The 8,038-nt window shown below is 42.2% G+C and overlaps 1 non-coding gene across 1 annotated transcript; it reads right to left on the reverse strand.

The window, feature by feature from the left end:
• Positions 1–814: 814 nt before the first annotated feature.
• Positions 815–907, reverse strand: TRNAI-UAU (transfer RNA isoleucine (anticodon UAU)). Its single transcript is given in 2 exon segments — positions 815–850; positions 870–907. It is a non-coding gene; the product is annotated as a tRNA-Ile (tRNA).
• Positions 908–8,038: the final 7,131 nt, after the last annotated feature.

The raw sequence follows: 8,038 nt of genomic DNA on the forward strand, positions 1-8,038 counted from the left end.
ACAGCCATGCCAGTAGTTAACATGCCTACATGCCTAACAGGATGTGCCCACACTTCTGAGGATCCCCATTGGCTGAATCAAATCGAGCGGGCTCCTAGCATTATGGGAACTTCCGATTCCGGTATTCGATATGAAAAAAGTATCGGAACTAAGTATCGGAATTCCGATACAGCTAATATCGGCCGATACCCGATACTTGCGGTATCGGAATTCTCAACACTAATTATGATGTTTTGTATGGTTATATTTATGAACAATTTGTCTTCAGATTGTATGTCATCAGTTCTTGATATAGCATACCTAGTAGCACTTGGAGAAACTTTTATGACATTTGAAGAAGACCTTCTACCAGCCTGAGCAGATCGGACCAAAAGGCTCCAGATAAATAGATAAATAGTAGCAGATGCAATATACAATGTATTTTTCGTACTATAAGATGCACTTTTTTCCCAAAAATTTTTTTGGGAGATGGGGGTACGTTTTATAGTTGGAATATACTTACAAATACTGTTACGGCAGCAGGAGCCAGGCGATTCTGCTGCGGTCCTGGTCCGACGCTGCCGGGTAATGATCACGCTCCCTTCCCTGGCTGGTGCGGCAGGTTCGGCAGAGGTGCGGGGGCTCTGCCAGCATTTTGTGAAAGCCCAGAGGCCCAGCACATCTATTGCTGTGATGCAGTGGTCGTCGGGAAAATGATGCTCAGATCTCTTTGCCGAGATCTCATAGTAACATAGTTAGCAAAGCCTAAAAAAGACATTTGTCCATCCAGTTCAGCCTATATTCCATCAGAATAAATCCCCAGGTAAAAACATTCTGCTCCAGGTGAGGCTTGAACTCACAACCTCGGCATTGCTCACCAGTTACTGTCATATAAGTACCGCGCGCTAACCGATTGCGCCACTGGAGCTGCTGATGCACAGAGAAAACTGGCATGTACAGGGATCAAACCCACAACCTCAGTATGATTAGCACCATGCTTTAAAGGGAATCTGTCACCCTATTTTTTGCCTTTCAGCTGCCGGCATTGACATCAGGGGCTTATCTACGGCATTCTGTAATGCTGTAGATAAGCCTCCATTGTAAACTGAAAGAAGAAAAACACATTATATTATACTCACCGGGGGGGCGGTCCGGTCCGTTGGGTGTTGTGGTCCGGTCCGACGCCTCCCTTCTTTATGTGATGACGTCCTCTTCTTCCCATCCTGTAATGGCTCCGGTGCAGGTGCACTTCTCTGCCCTATTAAGGGCAGAGCAGAATTCTGCAGTGCGCAGGCGCCAGACCTCTCCCGATGCCTGCGCACTGCAGGACTCTGCTCTGCCCTTTCTCTGAATGAACATGTTGGGCTGTAGGCTCAACTCCATGGACTTATGTCCTCCTTCAACCTTAAATACTACAGTATGAAACTATAAAATTTGTACAAATGTTTAACAAACTTGATTTGCAACAAATCACTTCACTCAGTCGCCATTTTTAAATGAGGCACAGTGAAGTTCCAGTAGTGCGGTAATTATCATGTTTGCTTCACATGCTAAAAGGTCTCCGGGTGGAAACAATACGTAGTTGTTGTTCTCACTTCTCTTTTTAAGGTGCATAAATGACAAAAGCAGCTGCATCTATGCAAAATGCTGTATCTACAAAAACAAAAGGAAAAAAAGAACAGTTTTAAATCAACAGGACAACTCAGGGCATTAACCTTAGAAAGGCTACAGAAACAGAGAACAATAGGGCAGATCCAACAATGGATTGGAATATGTAGGAATCAAGACAATTGGTTTCAACTGGCTTTGTATTAACACAATGGCAGGTTCAGCATCAGGGCACATGTGGTGCCGGGGGAGAGACTCATACACCAACCATTTGGTGCATCATATAGGGAAGCTCTTTGGAGGGACATTGCTGTGGATAAAACATTTTAGCTACTTTTTAAGGTACGTTCATGCAAAAGTATTTTTATGCGAGTTTGGGAGCAGATTTTGCTTCAAAAATCGCATATAAAACAATGTAAATATTCTTTGAACAAAATTCATGTTCTTTTCAATAAGAAAACATGAGTTCACTTTTCCTAAATGTTTTTGCAAGCCTGTTAAAAGAAGCAACATGTCAATTCTTAAGGTATTCTAAGGCTCGTAAAAAACAACGTTCCAACAAATAACACAGTGTCAAAACTCACCAAAAATACCATCCCAAACTTTTTTTTTAAATGCAGTTTTGAGGTAGGTTTGCGCTCCTTTTTTAATGGATTATAATGCAGAACTGCTTCAGAGAATGCTCACACAGAGTTTTCTAGGCAGTTTTGGGAGTGGCTTCCTAGCCAAAATGTACACCAAAAATGAAACCTTTCAACCTGTTTCACTGTTCTACAGCCAAATTGGTTGAGAAGCGAAAATAGTTGAATTCAACTAATTTTTTTGGTGCTGAAAATGAACATGATGCTTAAATATGCTGATTAGCTCTAATTTTCAAACAAATTGTGTCTGTATTATTTCCTCATCATTATTGCATTGTTAGTAGCTCGTCTGTTACATCATATATTTAGTCTATTGGGCCTTCAGAATTTTATCATCTTAGGACGACCAATGAAAAAACCCAGCTCGGCTCCGATGGCGTAATCCTATTCACTGTTTCATCGCCTACTTTTATAAATGCTCTCTGTGTAAGGTAAACAGTTTAAAGATTTCTTAACTTAGTTTCTCAGCATATTGACATGTTTCTAATCCAGTCATAATCCAGAGAAGTGGAGGCTTTTCATTGATTAGTCTAAAGCAGCCTAAAATCCATCTTGCAGCATAATGCCAATGTAATACCTTCAATTCCAGTTGATTATACAGTCCACACGAAAGAAACCTATGACAACATGAAACAGCCGTTGAGGTGCCTGAACTATGACCAATATTTGTGGCTTTCTTTGGTGACTTAAAGGTGGTTGCCCTCATACTTGATCTCCAGGGTGGATACACAAAGTGACATAGTAACATAGTTAGCAAGGCTGAAAAAAGACATTTGTCCATCCAGCTCAGTCTATATTCCATCAGAATATTCCCTGTTGTGAGTTCATTCTCTGCTTCACCAGTTGTGAGTTCCCCTTCTGGACTCCCTCTGGTGGTGACGGGAGGTGGTGCGGCTGGTTTGATCGGTGGAGATCTGCCACCTGAGAATGAGGATGACGTTTGGATCTCAGGATTCTCAGATTGGATTTAAGACAGCCGACGCCCTATTCAGTTGCTGGTGATTCCTTCTGGCTTGTCAGCTCTTGGTGTTCAGCTCTGTTCCAGTCATCTAAGGATAACTTTTTCTGCTAATGTTCACACTTGATTTTCTTGGTCTATTCAGTTTTTTGTGTGGTCTGCCAGCCCCGCCTGGGGGCTGAGCTGAATTTTCATTCTTATTTATAAGTATTTTGCCAATTGGCTTTTTGTCCCTTACTAGTTTGGTCTTTTTTTGCTCTGTCTCAGAATCTTTCAGAGTGCTGATATAGTGGGAGAAGTCTAGTGATTTCAAGGTTAATTTTGCTATCAGAAGTGTTGGACATTATTTTTGTAGGGTTTTTTGCAGGTTGCAGACAGTGTCTTCCCTTTCCTTTCCTGTCTAGTTAGTTTGGGCCCCATCATTGGCTCAGACTATTTTCCTGGCTGTGCTTGTGCCTTCATCTTGTTTCACCGTCAATACATGTGTGGGGGCTATCTATTCCTTTGGGGTCTGCTCTGGGCAGTTAGTTTTCCCTTTTCTTGCTTTAGGCTTATGTAGTCCTCCGGCCATGACAAGGCATCTAGGTTCATCGTAGGCACGCTCCACGGCTACTGCTGGTTGTGTGGTAAGATCAGGGATCTGCAATCTGTATAATTACCAACCACTCTGGTTTTCTGTGGCATAGCTTGTTTTGCTTTTTTCTCCTTGGTGACCCATTCATAACAATTCCCCAGATTTACATCATTCTAAAGAACCTAATAACTGTAACATACAATATTGTTATGATCCAGGAAGACATCCAGGCATCTCTTGAACCCCTCAACTGAGTTCGCCATCACCACCTCCTCAGGCAAGGAATTCCAGATTCTCACTGCCCTAACAGCAAAGAATCCTCTTCTATGTTGGTGGAAAAACCTTCTCCCCTCCAGACGCAGAGAATGCCCCCTTTAGACCATCACCTTCCTTGGTATAAATAGATCTTCGGAGAGATATTTGTATTGTCCCCTTATATACTTATACATGGTTATTAGATCACCCCTCAGTCGTCTTTTCTCTAGACTAAATAATCCTAATTTTGCTAATTTCTCTGGGTATTGTAGTTCCCCCATCCACTTTGATAATTTTGTTGCCCTCCTTTGTACTCGCTCTGGTTCCATTATATCCTTCCTGAGCACCGGTGCCCAAAACTGTACACAGTACTCCATGTGCGGTCTAACTAGGGATTTGTACAGAGGCAGTATAATGCTCTCATCATGTGTATCCAGACCTTTTTTAATGCACCCCATGATTCTATTTGCCTAGGCAAGCCTCTGCCTGGCACTGGCTGCTCCAGGTAAGTTTATCATTAGCTAGGATCCCCAAGTTCTTCTCCATGTCAGATTTCCCCAGAGGTTTCCCATTCAGTGTGGAATGGTGATATTGATTCCTTCTTCCCATGTGTATAACCTTACATTTAGCAATGTTAAACTGCATCTGGCACCTTTTGGCCCAAGTTTCCAACTTATCCAGATCCATCTGTAGCAGAATGCTATCTTCTCTTGAATTGACTGCTTTACATAGTTTTGTATCATCTGTAAATATCAACATTTTATTGTGTAAACTTTCTACCAGATCGTTAATAAATATGTTGAAGAGACTAGGTCCCAACACTGACCCCTGTGGTACACTGGTCACAGCGACCCAGTTAGAGACTATACCATTTATATCCACCCTCTGCTTTCTGTCACTAAGCCAGTTACTTACCTATTTACACACATTGTCCCCCATACCCAGCATTCTCATTTTGTGTACCAACCTCTGGTGTGGCACAGTATCAAACGCTTTGGAAAAATCAAGATGTACCACATTCAATGACTCACCTTGGTCCAGTCTATAGCTTACCTCTTCATGAAAACTGCTTAGATTGGTTTGACAGGAGCAAGACCTCATAAACCCATGCTGATATGAAGTTAAACAGTTATTCTCATTGAGATAATCCAGAATAACATCCCTCAGAAACCCTTCAAATATTTTACCAACAATAGAGGTTAGACTTACTGGCCTTTAATTTCCAGGGTCACTTTTAGAGCCCTTTTTGAATATTGGTACCACATTTGCTATGCGCGAGTCCTGTGGAACAGACCCCGTCGCTACAGAGTCTCTAAATATAAGAAATAATGGCTTGTCTATTACATTACTTAGTTCTCTTAGTACTCGTGGGTGTATGCCATCCGGACCCGGAGATTTATCTATTTTAATTTTATTTAGCTGGTTTCGCACCTCTTCTTGGGTTAGATTGGTGACCCTCAATATAGAGGTTTTTTTGCATTTCACCTAGCATTTAATTTTCCACCATGAATACTGTATAATAGCTTTTTCCTCATCATCTACAACCATTCTTTCCTCACAATTTTTTAAGGGGTCCACACTTTCACTTATGATTCTTTTACTATTGATATAGTTGATGAACAGTTTGGGGTTAGTTTTACTCTCCTTAGCAATGTTCTTCTCTGTTTCCTTGTTGGTGTTAGAATCTCTTTAGCTTTACTCCTGGAGGGAGCACATGTCATGGCTTCCAGGAGCGTTCTCCATTTTCCTCCACCGACTTCTTCACTGAAAACAACTCGGCTCCTCCCCCTCCCAGTTAGGGTATGTCTGCAAAGCTCTAAGCTTCAGACAAGTAAGGGAGTGAGGTAAATTGTGTGTGTGTTGTGGTCTCTAGCAGAGAAAGCATAACTCCCATTGCTTACAAAACACATGCAAAACAGTACATATTTAACCCTTTTGTGGTGGTAAAGACGTTGGGCAACACAAGTACCTAATTGGTGTGAGATATCTGGCATAGCGCACGGAGGCATGCACCAGTCTTCACACTTAGCCTGGCTCGAAACGTGTCAGATATTTTTCTATGCCTATGCTTTTTTAGTGAAGTCACAATAAGAATGCTTTTGCTTTTAATTCACTTTGCTGGATTGAAAACCTTTTTTCATTACTTCAAACAAAGATGATTCATACCTCACAAGCCTTATCCATGTGAAGTGGAGTGGATTTCCCAGGAACCAGATTGAACAAAATACAAGTATTTGATGGGGTGAGCTGTATCCACAAACTTTCCACAAACTTTCTTGTATTATATTATATGTCTTGCATCCTGCATTTTCACCTGTTTTCCCCTTTGCATGCTCTATCTCTTAGTGGCAATTGGGGTTGGAATGAGACTAGCTGCTATAATCTCTGTACTACAGAGCACAGCACACAGAGATGGATTCCTCCCCACTTCATTCATTATTTATCACACAGAGACAAGCTGCACAGCATAGCTGAGCTGTCTTGATTTGACTAAAGCTCTAATTGAGGTAAAATATTTGCTACAAAACTTTGAACCATGCAACTGCTTATCTCTGCCTGTATCTTCTCTCTGCTCCTCCACTCTTCCTCTCCACTCTAATGTTTAATGGGCCGTAACAACGGCAGTCTGTCTTGTCTCCGGAAGGCAGATTTGAGCTTGATTTTTAGGCTGTGTGCACACGTTATGGGATTCCGCAATGCTGTGCTAATGCTGCGGATTTTTCCACTGCGGAATCGCACGTGTGCACATAGCCTAAGGCTGCATTCACACGTTCAGGTTTTTTTTGCATTTTCGCGGCGGTTTTTACCGCGAAAATGCAAAAAAACAGCATCCCATGCAATCCTATGGGATTCCGCAATGCTTTGCTAATGCTGCGGATTTTCCCGCGGCGGAATCACGTCACGGAAAAATCCGCAGTATGCTCATTAATTTGCGAAATCGCGGCGATTCCGCCCACATAGGAATGCATTGCTCTGCTTACTTTCCGCATGTGGCTGTGCACACCATGCGAAAAGTAGGCAGAACATTTGCAGATGGTACCCACGGTCCAGAGGAAAGGAGACTGTCCTCCGGGCTCTGGGTACCATATCCCTGTAAAAAATAGAATTAAAATAAAAAATTGGGTTATATTCACCTTCAGATGTCCCGCGTAGCGTCCACAGGCTTCAGCAATACACGCGGCAGCTCCCGTTTCCAGTAATGCATTGCGATGACCTTTGCTGACGTCGCTGTCTCGCGATACTATAGTGGTCTCGCGAGACCGCTACATCATCAAAGGTCATTGCAATGCATCACTGGGAACGGGACCTGCCGGTGCATAGCGGAGGCCTGGGGACGCTCCGCAGGACGTCGGAAGGTGAATATAATGCAATTTTTTAAATTTTTTATTATTTTTAACATTAGATCTTTTTACTACTGATGCTGCATTGGCAGCCTCAATAGTAAAAAGTTGGTCACACTCGTCAAACACTATGTTTGATGAGTGTGACCAACCTGTCAATCAGTTCTCCAAGCGATGTGATTTTCCCGCAGAATGGAATTCCGGAATTCTCGCGGTATCTTCCATGGGAATTCTGCTATGTGTGAACTTAGCCTAATAGTGGATGACAAGTTCAAATGTCAGGGGGATGGGAGAGGAAAATGTGCATGATAAGTGGGTAATCTGAATCTGATGAGATATATTACGAAGATTCTTACATTCTACTGTAGTATTGCTTTATGCAAAGTTTGTAGAAAGATCTGTTAACTTTAAAAATAGGTATCCAAGAAGAATCATTTCTCCTTGTGGAGAATGACATGCTAAGCATGTCGAGATGAGGAGACTTAAAGCCGCAGTGCTCCTTTGGGAAATATACTAATTATGCAAATTGTCTCTACAGAGAGGAAGAGGACTGGAACTCTAGTGCCACCTATTGGAAGTAGCAATCCTAAAAGTCAATGTCGACCCTTTAACGAGCCTTGTTACATGACTTAGGATAAAAGCCAAGTCAGAATCTCAATTTGCAGACCCTGTGTTTCGGGGT

This window comes from Dendrobates tinctorius, unplaced genomic scaffold, assembly GCF_039654945.1.
Source record: "Dendrobates tinctorius isolate UK_male_01 unplaced genomic scaffold, ASM3965494v1 ptg000228l, whole genome shotgun sequence".
Lineage (NCBI taxonomy): Eukaryota > Metazoa > Chordata > Amphibia > Anura > Dendrobatidae > Dendrobates > Dendrobates tinctorius.